We start from the raw sequence: 16,120 nt of genomic DNA on the forward strand, positions 1-16,120 counted from the left end.
CGAATATGAAGGCATAAACCCTGATGCACAATCTGTATTCAGACTCTTCTGCATACAGGGCATACAGAAGTGTTGTCAGAGCAATCATCTTCTGAGAGTTGCTTACTCTTAGCTATATCTTCTCTTTTGACACAACCCTTCAAGCTTGCAGAGCTTATAGTTCATTTCCCTCAAACTCAACACCCTGTTAGAGGTTTTGGCCTCATGCTCTGCTTTGGGTTGTTGTGATTCCTTCAGCAGAACCCATCATCCAGCCAGGATACTCCTCAATCCCCACAGGCTGAGGTGAATCCATAGGTGCACCCATGGCAGAAACTCTCTGAAGGCATCACACATTTGTCAAACAGAGCATCTGAAGCCAAGAGAGGCACTAAATGGGAAGGCAGTGCCAGTGTTTTGCATGGATGTTGTGCATGGTCATGTCACCCCTACTGCATCTGTACAGCTGCACTTGGAAACCCGAGTGTTGTCTGCCAGCTGCTCAGTGGCACTTAATGTCTACAACTGCTGATGAAAGAGTGTAGGGGAACTGACTGGCTCTGAGAGACAGCTGCCTCTCCTATCACAGGTCTTTAGGGACAGCATCTCCAGGTCAGCTTTTCCAGTGGAGACCCCAGCAGCTCACATTTTGTTAGGTTGTTTTGAAGTGAGTACAATGGTGGGAAGAGGTACAGGCTGCTGACACCAAGCTCTCTAATATGCTAAAGCTGGATCATGTTTTACTCAGAGGGTCTGATGATATCAGCCTCCAGAGAATCAGTGTCTGACACTCCCAGTCTGTTGTTCATATTGGTTTGGTCTCAGATGAGCTATTTCTTACAACAAAGAACATATCTGAGCGAGTTACAATTTGCTGTAATCATATTTTCCGGTTTTTCTATGTGATAATTACTCCCATAAATATCATTGCTTCACCTCAGCTCAACAAAGTGCTCTCTATTTCTGTCTCAGTCTCAACCTTCTGCATTTGGATTGCTGGGGAAGGACAATGATAGCATTTGTTATTACCAGGACCACGCCAGTTGAGGGGCTATTTGGCTTCCAGTGATAGTCCTGTTTCTGTGCAGTAATAGCTGATCAAGAATTGCCCTCCTAATTGAAAACTGGTGAAGAAAATGTGTTAAATTGCACCTATGTTTAAATAGTTACAACAACAAAAATTAAAATAAATAATAATAATAATGCTTTGACTTAGTTTTCAACCAGGCAAGGACTTGAAAACCAAAAGCCAGGATGCAGCTTTAGACTTAAATGTCCCTGGCTTTACTGCTGGTCCCTGGTTTTAGTTTAATGACAGAGAATGTTTTTAATGTAATCAATGGACTGCAGATGTCATGAATTCCAGTTCCTAGCATGCTTACAGACTAACATCTTATATGATAGACCCTTAAAGTAGACTTTATAACAGTATGGGCTATTTTTAACTGCAGCTTGAGAGTCACAGGAGTGCCAGGCACCAGGAATACCCATAAAGGAGGTGCTTGGTTTGAGAGCATACAATGCAAGTAAGTAAATGGGGAAGAAAAAGAGGCAAAAAGAGGAGGATTGCTGTGCCCATTTTTAGATTGGTGAAATGTGGCAAAAGACTAAAGGATTAGCCACATTTACCTCTGTTGTCCATGGCAGACCTGGCATTCAGAGCCATTTCTCCAGATTTCTAATGTACCCTTTTAACTATAAGGCCATTCTTCCCCTCTAGAAGATGATATATAGGTCTATAAATGCGCATTGATGTAATGCCAAGTTATAAACCACAAGCCTTTCAGAACTCATGTCCCTGATAGATTACAAAAGAACTTGAAGTCAGGAGAATTGTGGTTTGTCTGACCTTATGCTAATCATTCTCCCTACTTGTGTCTTGGTCAAACTGAAAATGGATAGAATAATGAACCCTTTTGAAAACTGTGATTTCTGGTTGTTGGTCACGACCCAGTTTTCATAAGTTGCTAGGATATGGGGATAATCAGGGAAATGAAGATTCTGTCTTAAGAGACAAGACCGAAAAGCTTGATTTAAACAAAAGAAATTATGAGAAGGAATATTAGTACACTGTAAGGGGAGTAAATATCAGAACTAATTAAGTTCAAGGACAAAATTGGCATCTGAACAAATGGATATAAACGGGTCCCTAATAAAAATAGGCTGGAAATCTTAAGAAGCCAAGTTATGAGATTCTGGAACAGTTTTCCAAGGGGAATAGTAGGGCCAGAGAAAGTAAGTGCATTTTAAATGGATCTCAGTCAGTTTGTGAACTGGGTATTATGCCTAAGACAACCAGAGAGCTAGACTGTCAGCCCAGACAAGTGCAATGTTCCCAGGTAACAGGCAGAACATCACCTAGATACAACATCAGGTGATGTTCTGGAGAAGGAAGTAGCCAGTAACAATGTATCTGAAGTTGTTTCATGTTTTTTGGGTTTTAGGCTACTCCGTTCAGTCTCTTCAAGTTCCTGATTATCTCACCAACCTAGCACTTGAGGTGTTATTCAACATTTCCAGGTAATCCCTCCGTGCTCTCAAGTGCCAATGTAGGAGCAGAGCTGGAACAGCTCAAGGTAACATTGAATGAGAAACTTGCCGTGTTGGCTACTGAGGATGCGGGCGCGGGGGTGGGCAGGAGCAGGGGCAGATGTCTGGGCAACGCGCACAGCGTTCTCCTCCTACGGCTGGACACTCCGTGCAGTCTGTACCCCGCGCCCCCTCTGTGCAGCCCCAGAGAGGGGAGACCCTGCCCAGGGCCTGCTGCGCAGTCGTTCTCAAGGGCAGGCGACCGCTCCTGCTGCTGTAACAGGAGGGCGCAGATGCTGACGCAGCCCCAATTCCCCCAGCCCTGCCTCGGGAAGGGCTGGGTGACCTGGCTCATCTCCTTTCCCTGGCACACCTGTTCCCAGAGCCTCGTCCGAGGGCGTCACCCTGGGCTCGGGCGGGGACCCGGGCGGGGACAGGGAGGGAGATCGGGAGGGGATAGGGAGGGGGCTCGGGAGGGGACAGGGAGGGGGCTCGGGCGGGGACAGGAAGGGGGCACGGGCGGGGACAGGAAGGGGGCACGGGCGGAGCTGGGCGCACTCTGGCCCCGCCTGCCCACCGAGCCGCGGCCCCGTACGCGGCCGGCAGGGGTCTCCCCCACTCCGCCCGCGCAGGCGGGTTGGGCCCGGGGGCGGCCCGGCCCGGCGCGGGTTGGCCCCGCTCGGCCCCGCTCCGCGGGCGCCGGGAGTCCCCAGCAGCGCCGTCACCTCCGTCACCTCGCCTCCCGCAGCTCCGCGGGTGCAGGAAGGGCCGTCCCGGGCCCGAAACGCTCCCGCACCACTTCCGCCCGGCACTGTCCGGGGCCGGGGCAGTGAGGCTGGCAGAACGGCCGCCCCGGGCCGGGATAGGCGGCGGCTGCCGAGAGACAAAAGACCGTCGCGTGTCCGCCCCTGCGGCAGCGCGGGGTGCGCGGCGCTCCCCCTCCCCGTGTCGCCGGGGTTCGCCGCCCGGCTGCAGCCCCGCCGCCCTTCCCGCCTCGCTGCGGCTCCGAGCTCCGGGAAAGGACCGTCCTGTTTGAAGGGTGACAGACGGCCGTGTGTGCCGGGCAGTGCGGCGCGAGCAGCCCGCCGCAGCAGGCGGCTTGGGTGCCCGGCTCCGGAGCGGATGCCGAAGCACCCATGCACAGTGTTAAGCCCGGGTAGGAAGCGGAGAGAGGGTACGGAGCGGGTCCTTACAAACCCGTGTACAGGTGTGATGGGAAAAAGAAAGGGAGCGGCCACCTTTTATTGAACACTGAAGCTCCTGAATTATAAGTAGCAATAACTAGATCGCCTTAACATTGCGTTGGTTGGGGTTTTTTTCACAGTCTTTTGTGCATTACCGTGTAAGCGGTGCCGATGCATGCGGGGGCACGGCAGAGCGTGCCTGCCGGAGTGGCACCGGTACCCAAAGTTCCCACTCGCCCTGCAGGAGCAGGAAATACCCTTTTGGGGTGAGGGGCGCGGGGCTGGGGCGGAGGGAGGGGCTGCTGCAGGGCTACCCCCTAGCAGCCGCCGCCGCAGCCCGCCTGGCTTCCCGGGAGGGCTTCCTGAGACCGGGAGTGAGAGAAGCAAACTCTCAAGTTGTGACCGGAGAAATGTTGCCTGGCTTGCTGAGTCAGGGGATCCTGGGAGTCGGCAGCCGCCCTGTCCTGTTTGGTGCTCAGTTCTTTCCTGAGTCTTCTGTAAACCCAGAGGAAGGGCAGGATTTGCTTCGGAAGCTTCCCGTAATCATCTGGAGACAAGGGGGGAAAGAAAACAACAAGTCTTCAGTGGCACCTCGCCTTGTTCCGTCTTCTTCTCTCCTGGCCAGGGCTGGAAGAGAGGCTGAGGATTGTCGGAGCAGTGCTGGTGCCGCTTCTCCTCACCTGTAGCTTCTCCTCAAGAAACACGTCTAAGTCCTCGTGGTGAAGAACCAAACCCAGCAAAAGTTGGATCTTTGTCGAAGGGGAGCTTGGGGGCACCGAGCCTGGCGGCTCCTGTCCGCGGTGTGCTCGGCGGCGGCGGAGCGCTCGCCGCGGCTGGGACTTGACCTGCAGAGGGCAATAGTTGGACGCAAATGCCAACAAAGGCGGCGAGGCTCGCTGGCTCGGCGCCGCGGCCGGGATCCGAGAATGTTGTGTAGGTAGGCAGCAGTGCTTAATTAATGTATATTGAAACAAAAGATCTGGGAAAGTGTTTGATTTGTCTTTAGGCTACGTTTCCAAGGCTAATCTAATTCATAACTGTTAGATTTATCCTACAGAGATTAACACAAACTTGCAGGAGAATCATGCGGTTGTCTCCAGAATTACCCTTAACAATAATTGTTTACCGTAACGTTTACATTCAACCTCTTGGATTCGTATTGTTGGCGTTATTACTCTCTGCTAATCAGACAGGCGAGGTGGAAAAGAATAACTTTCCTAATTGTTGTAGCGATTGTCAGGGCGACCCCGCAGACTTTGTAGGAGGAGGTGGCAGCCGCCTCGTGCTCTGCGCGGCGGTGAGGGGCGCGGCGTGCCTGGCCATTGTCTGCGAAGCCGGGCGCCCTCCGATCAGCACCGGGCGGGTGGACAGCTCCGGGACCGGCCCCGCGCTCCGGGGCCCTGCTCGGAGCTACCGTCCCCATGCGGGGCTGGAGCGAGCGGAGGTGAACTCGCCTCCCCTTGCTCTAGCAGCCCTTCTCCCCTCTGGCGATGGGTTCATCAGGGAGTGGAACAGAGCACCCCAAAGGGGGCACTTTGTCTCCCCGTCGGTGCGTGTAGACACGGCTGCCATAGTCGTCTGTGTTGTGTGTACATACATGACATTAATAATTATGTATATGGCTCTATAACCTCAAAATTCAGGAAAGGCTAGAAAACGCTATCAAATTGGAGTGTTGGCATCAGGGGTGATTGCAAGTCTGGGTGTATACTCTGTACCTTCCCAGCTCACCGCCCCTTCCTTACTCCCTCCCCCCCGCCCCAAATAATATTTATCTGAGATTATGTCAAATTTCAGTGATCGGAAATGTCTTGCTCAAAAGCCATTCCCGCTGGAAAAAGTCAAAAGGGTTCCTGGCATTAAAACGACCTTGCGTCATTCCTGATGAAATTAGCAGAGCTGCTTGTTTAGAGCTTTGCTAAGGCTGCACTCTGGTCACAGTAAGAAGTAAGAGATTTGGGGTTTAACCCCCCGTCTAAGCAGGAGTTGCCTGCTTTCACTAGCTGCAAAGCTCGAGACCAGCACTCAAAAGCGCCTTCAACCCACAGTCCATTTTTCACTTGTCTTTAAGTGCAAGCGATGGGAATTGCTAACCTCAGCTAAGAAAATTTCATTTCCCCCATCCTGCTAAACGGTTCTGGTCGACATATGTTTGTTATCAGAGAGAGGTGCTATGAACACAGAGCCATTTTCTTAGCAGCTCTTTGACTTTGTGTTACCATAGTCCCACACGGCATTGGTCCTTTCCCGTTGGGAAGTCATGAATAAGAGACTATGAAGCTTGCACGTCAGATCTTCCTCAATTAATCCACCATTAGCATGTTTGGGATCCTCTACTGGATGGTTAACAGCAGCTTTGGTAACTGTATGCTGTCCATACCCAATTATGCTCTGCTAAAAATGAACTCTGCAGAACAACCTTCCTGAGCTGTCAGTGTCTCCCGTTTTCCTATTTTAACGCTTGTGTGTAGTGGCAGGCGACAGATGGTGTAGATCAGATCGATTTGATTGCATTAGGCGATTTTTTTTCCTCCTCTCCCCCCCGACTCCTTTTCTGGAAGCCCACATTCATCTGAGAGGCGATCGCCGGGGACACGGGAAGCAAGAGCAGCCGCCGATGTGTGAAAGCAACGAGACATGGCCAGCCAGAGGCGCCGGGGTCCCTTCACGGGGTTTGTTAACATGGTAATCCGGCACCAGGAGAGAAAGAGGCTTTCTGCTGCCCAGAGCCCATTCTCCATCACACATCAGATGACTCCGTGGTTTTACACACAGTTGGAGTCCTGCTCGAAACCTGGATTTAAAGGGTAAGCGCTTCAACAGAGGTGGATTTCTGATGGTTATTTGGGTAGGGTGGCAAAAGGACCGAGCTTCCAGCGATTTTAAAAAGAGGCTCCCTGTGAGTGAGCATGAGTATTTTCTTCCTTCCTCTTTTTTTTTTCCTCGTACCGGCTCCCTTTTCACCAGCGAACCCCCTAATTCAAAACAATTTCTCGCACGGAAAGACATCGCGCCTCTCTATTGACGGATGGGATCAATATTCCCCGCTCTAAAATTTGCTTTTCGTGGCAAACCCGAGCTCTGCTCAGAGCTCCACTCCTGGTAGCTTAATTGTTTAATTCCCTCCATCCGTTCCCCTCCCTTCCGTGTGTGCGTCGCCCTCCGCGGGAGCGGCAGACAGGCGGAGGTGCCCCCCGGGGCCCTTCCCCGGGCCTGCCGGGCTGGGGCTCCGGCACCCGTGCTCTTGCGCCGGGGAGCGGGGCGGCAGCGCCGATAAACATGGCTTTCCGGAGCCGGTGAACAAAGGTATTTAGTGCCGCGGCGCGCCGCAGCGGGCATCTCCCGCACGCCGTGGAGAAGGTGCGAGGCGGACAGCAAGGCGGGGGTCGCTCCCCTGGAGCCCGGCGGCGTGCGGCCGGCCGGGCGCACCGGTGTCGGTGCGGGGGCGTGCGGGGGCCCGGGGGGCTCGCCGGCGGGAGCGGCGCGGGTGGCAGGGTAGAGGAGGCTGGCGCTCGGCGCTGTCCGTCGCCGCGGGTGCTGAAGGGCCCGGCGGACTGAGGGTGCGGCGGGCCTGTGCGGGGCGGCGGCGGGGCTGGGCAGGGGAAGTTTCGGCAGACACTGTATTGGCGGGGAGTAGTGGGGGGGCTGCCCGCTGCTCGGGGAGGGGTAGGGCAGTGTCAGATGGACACGGCGAGAACAGCGCTGGCGCCGCGCGGGGCTGCTTTCGCCCTAGAATCGCATTCTTTAATATTAAAAAAAACCCCAACAAACAACCAAAGTTTGGATTTCTGGCTAATTCTCGATGTATTTGTGGAGCGCCTCCAAATTTCGGAGAATATCAGTCTAGGTGTATCACTGTAAAGTGTTTTCGCCACGACTCGGTGCATTTCACTTTTTCAAACGGCTTTTGTTCAAGTTGAAGGAAACCCACTGCATCAGTTATTTGAGTTCCAACGCCAGCAAATGGGGTTATAGCCTTCACTTTCACAGCGGGAAAAAATTACAGTGTTTGTTATTTACTTTCCGGCTGCCATTTAGAATACGACTTGAAAGCTTGCTGTGTTAGAGGAGTACAGTAAATTCCACCTACAATGAGATTAAAATAGAGGAGAGTGTGTTGGAAATATGTTTTTTAATTATTTAAGGTAATGTAGCTATCAATTTGGCGTTTTTTTCTCTTTCTCCCTTTGTTTTTCTCTTGTCTTTCAAATTCAAACAAAAGTATGTTACAAAACAAATGCTGCCTTCTTGTATGTTTTCGTAGGAAGCATAGTAGTAATGCGTCAAGGGAAACAAGGGCTCATGTTAAGGAAGAAATCTGTAGAAAAAGCAAGCATCTTGTATTAATTTCAATTGGAATCTAATCAACAAGCTGGTCAGTCACCGAGTGCAGTGGATAATGAGAGCTGTATGTGCTGCATAATTACTCATGGCTGAAGAAGTGCGGAGTACCCCTGCTCTGTGCGTGCTCGGACCTTGCGGTGCTAGTTTCATTCCCCCCTCCCCGTCACTCACACGGAAGCTGTCCTTAGTATCAGGAACCAGGGTGAAATAACACGGAGAAGTTCCTCAGCGCTAGGCGAAGTGTGCTGTGCCATGACGTTGCAGGGATCCTTTCTATTTAGTTGGCGAACAATAAACGTTTATTATCACCGCGGCAGATCATCAGACAAAGCTTCCCCCTCCCGACTCCCCCAGGCACGAGCGCTGCTGATAAGGGAACTGCTCCGGGTGACAGGCAGAGCCGAAGGCGCCATTCGGAAATAACTTCTTTTATTATTGTTATTTTCCCCGCGGTTCCCCTTTTGCAAACCTTGGCAGGGCGGCGGCAGGTGTCAGGGCGGAGGTGCGCTGCCGCCGCCCCCGCCCGCCGCGGCGGAGCCGCCTGCCCGGCTCGGCGCATCGCAGCCGCCGGGCTCCGCCATTCGGGCACACGCGGGGAGCGGAGCGCGCTGAATTTGTACTTGGAAGGTTTTTTCGCAGTAGATTTTCATGGCGCTAGGGAGGCCTGACAGAGGAGTACGTCCACTGAGCTCGGAGCCTGTGCTATTTCTTTCTTTGATTTTTTCCCCCCTCTCCATCGCTTTTCTTTCTGCCCTCCCTCCTCTTGGTAGCACATCGAGTCAGTGTGAGTCAGGACTTGTAAAATGCATTTCCAAAGCTCAGATGAAAAGCCTCTCAGGCGTGTCTGCTGCTTTATCGGAGATCTCCCAAACTCACCTATGCAAACAGATTTGTAATATTTGTGTGCTTAACCGTGCATCTCTTTTACAGGAATCTGTTGCTGCGTATGACATCTCTTGCAAGCTCCCAGAGAGAACTGATGGAGCATACAGCTAGGGAATAGGATAGCAGAGAAGCACAGAGGAAGAAACCAGGCAATCACCAGGTAAAGTCAGCCTTACTTTGATTTATTTCCTTTCACTTCGCCTGTAAGCCCTTGCCCGCTCCAGCAAGGCAGCAGGAGAGCAGAGGGACTGTACGTGTGTGTATTGAACGCCTACTCCTCTCGATTGCCTCCGCAGGATGGGAAGGTTCAGCGTCCATTGGATATGGGACAAGATCGCTCGGCAACCCTTATGGATTCTTCTTCTAGAGGCGAATTATAGTTATGGATTTATTGTCCCGGTGCAGCACTTCCACCGCCAGCAGCAGCAACAGCAGCAGCTTTCTGACTCTCTTCGGTGACGGGTATTCTTGGGTGGATAATACGGATTACGTTGTTATTGCTTAAGAATACGCGTAGTCGAGGAGAGTACCGGCGGCGGGCAGGCAGGCAGGCAGCGCGACCGCCCCCAGCCCACCAGCTGGCTCCTCACCTCCTCTAGTTGCCAAGGTAGCACCTTTTCCATCTTTTCCTACGCTTTGCAATGTTTCACTCTGTGTCTCTGCCCGGGCGGGGGGAGCTCGGACGCCCTGTCTCTCGTGGAAGGGGTTTCCCGGTGTGTGTGTGTGCGCGCGGGAGCAAACCCAGGGCTGGGGAGGGCCGGGACACGGCTGGCCAGGCTCCGCGGACAGGGGCTGACCGGGGCAGCCACGGCCGCTGCGGCGAGCGCCTCCGCGGGCAGCACTCGGCAGGCTGCACCGGGGCGTGGGGAAGGGGCTCGCCCCGTCCGGACAATCCCGGTGCCCTGGCACTCGGCCGGCAGCCCCCAGCCCGCGCCGCCCGCGGCCCCTCGCCCCTCTCCGGCGTGGGGCGCGTATGAGGGAACCGAGGCGGTCTCACCTGCCGGAGGTCCCTACCAGCGGGATACGGAGCGCCCGCAGGGCCAGGGCGGCCCCGGCTCCGCGCGCACACACCGGCGGAACTTGGGCTGCCATCCCCTCGGCGGCCACGGCCCCCCGCGCCCGCAGCAGCCGAGTCGTGCGGGACTGGGAGGTGCTGAGCACCCGTGCTAATGAGGCGAGGGGCACTCATCACGGCCGCGAAGCACCCGATGCCCGGGGAAGTCCCTCTTCCCCGGCAGCCAGGGGTTCGGCCACCTGCGGGGCCGCCACTGGCGAATAGGTTGTGGTCGGTTGCTTTCAAAGAGAGTGATGCCCCTTCTGCCCCCTTATTCTCACCCTGCAGTACGAACCTGGCGAGGGCAGGATTAAGAATCCTCTTCACACCAGTCCCAGACCAACTCAGTGCTTGTTAGCTTCTGAGGCCACACGTTGAGACACATTTTCAGGGCAAGAGCTGAGGAGTTATTTTGCCCTCTGCAGCTCAGGGGGTGGCTTATTTGCCCACGTCCCAAGAGCTCCGGGCTCCCCAAATGCTATTTGCAGCTGGACAGCTGGGAGACACAACCAAGGGAGTGCTGATTCCCATTACTGGGCAAGACATGCCCCATCGCTTTTACACATAAGAGGTGATTCTGGTCCTCTCTCCAATCTCAACACCAGGGCACAGGCTTTGATTAAAAGCCTAATCAGTCTTAAGATGCTGTGCTTAGGAAAATCCAGGCATAGTATTCATAGTTCCAGTCTTTTTTCCCCCTGGTCCTGTGCCCACAAGACTGGCAGAGAAAAGGAGCAGGGTGTGATCATCCCTATGTTTTCCCATTTGAGACCGCTCCACATCCCCAGATCCCAGGTCTTGTTGTTATGTAGTCACAATTGTAAGACCAGGTTTCAGCCTTAAGTGAATTAAATCAGAAGCCATTTTAAAGCAAGACTAGGATTACTGTGATGAGACAGTCTTTTTGAATGGATCCTTCCTGAAGCTCAGCTATGATGAGGCTAGAAACAATTTTTAACATGAATGAGCCAGACATGGTGATCATTAAGTTGAGAGCACGAGGCGGGATAATGGAGAATGTCTTTATCTCTTGCTTAGAGATTGAAAGGCTGTCTATGCTTTGCTTAATTATTTCCAACAACTGCCAAAGGAATCTTACTCTATTGCCTTCAGTAGCAAGTGGAGCACTCGTTGTTACACAGACGTGTGAATCTGTTATTCTTTAGACATGTCTTTGATGCTAGCACTCTGATCCTTGTGTTTCTCTAATACCACTTGAAAGCAGATTTTTTCCTTCTAGTTTAGTATGTTCAACAGCTTTAGAAATAATGTTAAATTATGCCTTAAAAAGACATGATCAGATGCTAAATCATAGTCAGTTCAGCACCATAACATAGCCGCATTCACAAGTGCTGCAGGAACAGCGATGGAAACACAATTTTAAACATCCAGGTTTGTATTACAAACCTTGCTCTGATCTGAGCTTTTAGTTGTCATTTTTCCTTGAGTCATGACTTAGAGCGTTATCAGGAGTTCCGATTTCATCATGTAAAGGATGTGGATTTGTTTGCTCTTTGCTTGGTTGAGTAGCTTGTGCAGTATGGATTGGACTGGTATCCATAAATACAAGCTTAGCAAATGGTTCTTTTACTTGCTTTCTTCTAGTTGCTTTCTGTTTAGCATGATGAGATGGTTTTGCTGAATAATGCCTTAATGACAGGGCTGATGCATTTTTAATGCACGTACTCTTTGTCATTGTCAAAATTAACATTTTGATGATTGTAGACTTCTCTTCACTAAAGTCTTTTGGGAATTGCTATGCTATGTGGGTTAAAAGACTGAAAGTGTTAAGATCAGATCAGTGAAATACTGGATATGCTCACCAAAATTATTCTAAAATGTTGTGTAAAGGCTCAATAGAATAAGGGATCTTGGAATGATGTTTCCCAGTAGCATGACCTCAGAGTTCCTGGGGTCTGTCACATATGTATATTTCTGAACAACAGACCTCTAGGAACTGACTAATCATACTGCAGGTCTGATCCCAGGAATACACATAGCTTCCACTGGACTTGTTCAGAGGAGCAAGGTTGCTCATGTTAAATCCAAAATATGTGGGGCCAATTCCTACTATTCAATGCCATAGCAAAGCCCAAATTGATTTCACCGCAGAAAAGATTAGACCCCTAGTGAAAGGGGTTTTTTACAATGCTACACTTCCTATTTTTTTTTCTTTAGAAATTGCAAATTCTGTGTGCTAAAAAATGGCTTTAAAAACCCCCTGCCTCTACTAGTCTAATGATATTTTATTAACAGCAGAAATTACACTAGAAGTTTATAGTGGAACATAACAAATTACTTTACTTATAAGAGGTTTTAATTGTACCAGTGTGTGCATTTTCTAGGACACTTTAGAATGAGGTTTGTGGCAGCACCAACCGTGCATTAACAGCTATTTTGGTGACTGCATATTTAATGAATTCAGAATACCAAATTTCTGTTCTAATTTTTTTTTTTTAATCTGCATCCCGATAGAAAATTAAATAAAGAATTAGTCCAAAAATAATTACTTGAACTTGGCCTTGTCTTCAAAGGCCAGAATCCTGTGAAAATTTATATCTCTGAGTAGTTTTATCCACTGGAGTAGCCTCAAAGGCTGCTGCCATAGGTAAGTGTTTGTCATGCCAGAGCCCACAAAGCAGCATAGCCGACTGATGGCAGAGCAGACACTGGTGAGGCAGCCATCCTGGTGCAGAGCAGGGTGCTGCAGGGCCCCCTGCATCCACCCATGATGCTGGCTGTTCCCCACCTTGCTCCACCACCACTTGGGCCTTCCCGGAGTGCAGAACTGCCAAAAGGGCTGTGCTCACAAGCACCAGGGCACATCATGTGCTGTGGTGGGAGTGGGAGAAGGAAGAGTAGCTTTGGTCCTTACTGTCCTGTGCAGACAGAGTCGCAGCCCTGCCCCTAGGTCTGCATACGATGTGAAGCATTGCACTGCTTACCAGTAGCCTAAACTAAGTGATGGGGACTGACATTTCAGATGCCCTTTCTATAAATACTTAAGTCCACATCCTTATACATATATATATATCTGAATGGAATGAATAAATGTACACACACCTCTCTAAAGGGAGGCTACAGCATAGTAGAAAAGTCCCATTCTCCCAGACCTGACAGAGGCACAACACCCACTCACCTCGGCAGGGGTTGTGCTGTTGCAGTGTGTATTTATGACCAGTGTCATGATTCTTCTTGCTGCTGCAAATTTGCCTAAAATAAATGCCCACACTGTTACATGTAGATATGTACAGTTATGCAGATGCCTTTCCGTGGGATCAGTTCTGCTTGCTTTCTTCTTTTAAGACTACATCTGATTTTGAGAGTAGTGTAAGTTTTCTTCTCATAACAAGTTATTGTCTTTCATGTCAGTTTAGGTGGCTTCTAGTGTTCATAGGGTTTTCTTGAGGAAACTGATAACAGTAGTACCTATACATCCACACAGCTATATATATACTTTGCAGCTGTAAGGTTACGCTAACTAGCCCTTTCCTATGCCTTTTTACATCTCTCTAGCAGTAATGTACTCAACTGGATTTTTATGCATTTTTTTTAAATAAATATTGTCTTTACATACACAAAAGGCTTTTTCTTCTCTTCCTTGTAATAGATTACTATTTTTCTGAAAAGCACACCCCCTTCACCAGGTATTACCCTTAGCTGTTATGACACCCACCATTTAGTGTTGCGAAGGTAAATCATAATACTCATTATTAAGAGCCATAAATTTTTATCAGATTCATCATATTGCTTCTGAAAGCTTTATTGGTAGAAACATTTCCTGGGCTAACGCCCAAGATGATTGCATGCTTTTTATTGCTATCATTTAGTAACCAAATTGCTCAAAAATCAAAGGACTTGATCATCACATACCTGCAATGCATAGAGCTATTTATAAATGTTGGCTTAATAATAACAATGACTTGAAAGAAATTTAAGTGACAGGCCAAAAATAAGTAGTCTGAAAGTGAAAAATGAAGATAGAATTCATAGAGATGATGGAAAGAGTCTGACACTAGAAGAGTCCAGGAGGCAATGGTAGAAGGTAGATGTGATGCAGCTTTGTAGAGCCGAAGGGCAGAGGGGAGATGAGGCACCAGGGACTGTAGGCAAGGAGGTATCGCATGTGGTGCTGAGAGTATGCACCAGAAATGCTGAAACCAGGCCTGGACCATCACACCTGTTTGGTAGTCTGCTTTCCAGAAAAACAGTATCTAGTTAAAAGCAGCCAACGGAAAATTAGGTGAAATGTTCCAGAAACTAGAGGGGGCTGATTGATGGGAAAAATAAGAGCCCTGAATATATAGTTGAAAGGCAGCTTTTTATATATACAAGTGTGTGTGTGTGTGTGTGTGTGTGTGTGTGTGTGTGTGTGTGTGTGTGTGTGTGAATATACAAACCTAGTCAAAATTACATAATAATGCCCATGTAGATAAATGAATTGAGTATCCTGCTTTTGAAATCATTCTACTACAGAAACCAGTGGGAATTTTCCATTGATGTCAACGTGGGTCAGAATTTCTCCTGTCTGCAGGAAAGCAATGTAGTCTGGTGCATGTAAACAGACTTTAAGCTATGTATGGAGAAAATGCAGAATGGCTATCAAGAAATATTCTCTTTCAGTGAACCCAATACCCCACTAGCCAGTGAGGATCATATAAAGCAATGGAGCAACCTCCAGGCAGGAAAACCCTTGCCTGGGAGATATAAAATAAACTTGGCCAAGACATGGTAGGCAGTAGTCACCCTATGAAGGCTAGAGAGCCACCTGGGGAGACCTTATTGTCTCTGACTGCTATGAGACACCTCCATGGAGTTGAAATGGCTCTGATAATTCCCCAACACTTTATACGACTAGAAAGAAAGAGGTAGGTCCATATGAGGTAACTTAAACTTTCCAAGCTGCTCTAGAGTATTTCAGATTAAGTAAATGTTTTATCTGCTTCTCTTCTGTATCAGCTTATCTGAGTTGTATGCAGTGTACACCCCTTTCACATTATTTCATTAGGCATGAAATGCTGGAAAAAATATAACTGACTTCTGTAATATTAGCAATTGCTGATTCATAACCTTGTTTGGAATATTAGCATGTCTCTTACTAAATCAGGACAGTATCACAAAGTTTATTAATGGTCACAGGTCAAGCCTATCTTTTAAATCACTGGCAACCAAAGATAAAGTGATCAACATAGGACTGCTCTTCTCTAATTGGAGAAAGAGGAACATTCTGAACCAGAACAGTACAGCATGCAATTGTGCAGCCTGTTACCAAAAAAAGAACCTTCTCACTGCATCTTACCGAGACATTTACATAGATAATGTAGATTTCATATGAGTACTTTTAGATTATCTGATAGCAATAGCTTTGCCAGTATTCACATTCTCCTAAACAGGCAGCTGATAGAAAATTCAAATAAAAAGGTATCACTAATTACTACATTATAAAGGATTTATTTTATGTCTTGAAGTTAGGTGGCAAATAGTAAGAACAGAGAGGCTTCACACTAATGCTTCACATCATCTGGAAACATCCTTTAACAATCATTCTTGAGAAGATAACTTACATGGTTACTCCAAGAAAATGTATTTTGTAATAGCTCTTCATTAAATTGCCATAAAACATTCTTCTGAAATCCAAAGTTATACAGTTTATTACTTGCTGTTTTGCTACAGCAACAGTTATTGCTCTGATTGTTATGACCACCATGGAAAAAAATGTTTCTTGTTCCCCTGCTTTCCTCTGCTGCTTGGCTGTCCCCCTTTCTCTTTATGATACACGCAAAGATTGGAGGGATAGAAGGGATTTTCGTTTTCAACATGTTTTATTTTAGAAATGTCTTGATCATTTACTTTCCTAGTAACTGAATTATAGAGGACAGCAGTAGAAACTTTCTCAGACCTCGGTTTAAGAGGTGGTGAATTTTCTATTTTCAAGAAAAATACTTTTTTCTCTGCCTATTTGCCAGGGTATGAGTTATGCAGAAGAACAGTAACATAATTCCTTTCAATGTTTCAGTACAATCCTTTTCTTTTTGACCACTCACTGTCATTTCTTGTGTTATGACATCACATGGCTGTGTCACATCATGTGTCTGTTGCACATTTGATAACATAAATCCAATTGCCTTCAGCTGTTCATAGAGCC

The 16,120-nt window shown here is 48.8% G+C and overlaps 1 long non-coding RNA gene across 4 annotated transcripts in view; it reads left to right on the forward strand.

Annotated features, from left to right (window-relative positions):
* The first annotated feature begins 4,049 nt into the window (after positions 1-4,049).
* Positions 4,050-16,120, forward strand: part of LOC139676214 (uncharacterized) — a 44,407-nt gene continuing 32,336 nt past the window's right edge. The window contains exons 1-4 of one of the 4 annotated variants that reach the window (XR_011698620.1): positions 4,050-4,629; positions 6,254-6,499; positions 8,967-9,081; positions 9,218-9,528. This is a non-coding gene — a long non-coding RNA (uncharacterized lncRNA). Of the gene's footprint in view, positions 4,630-5,647; positions 6,500-8,594; positions 8,821-8,966; positions 9,082-9,217; positions 9,529-16,120 lie in introns of those variants that run through there. The other 3 variants (XR_011698619.1, XR_011698622.1, XR_011698621.1) reach the window with 3 other exon arrangements.

This window comes from Pithys albifrons, chromosome 10, assembly GCF_047495875.1.
Source record: "Pithys albifrons albifrons isolate INPA30051 chromosome 10, PitAlb_v1, whole genome shotgun sequence".
Lineage (NCBI taxonomy): Eukaryota > Metazoa > Chordata > Aves > Passeriformes > Thamnophilidae > Pithys > Pithys albifrons.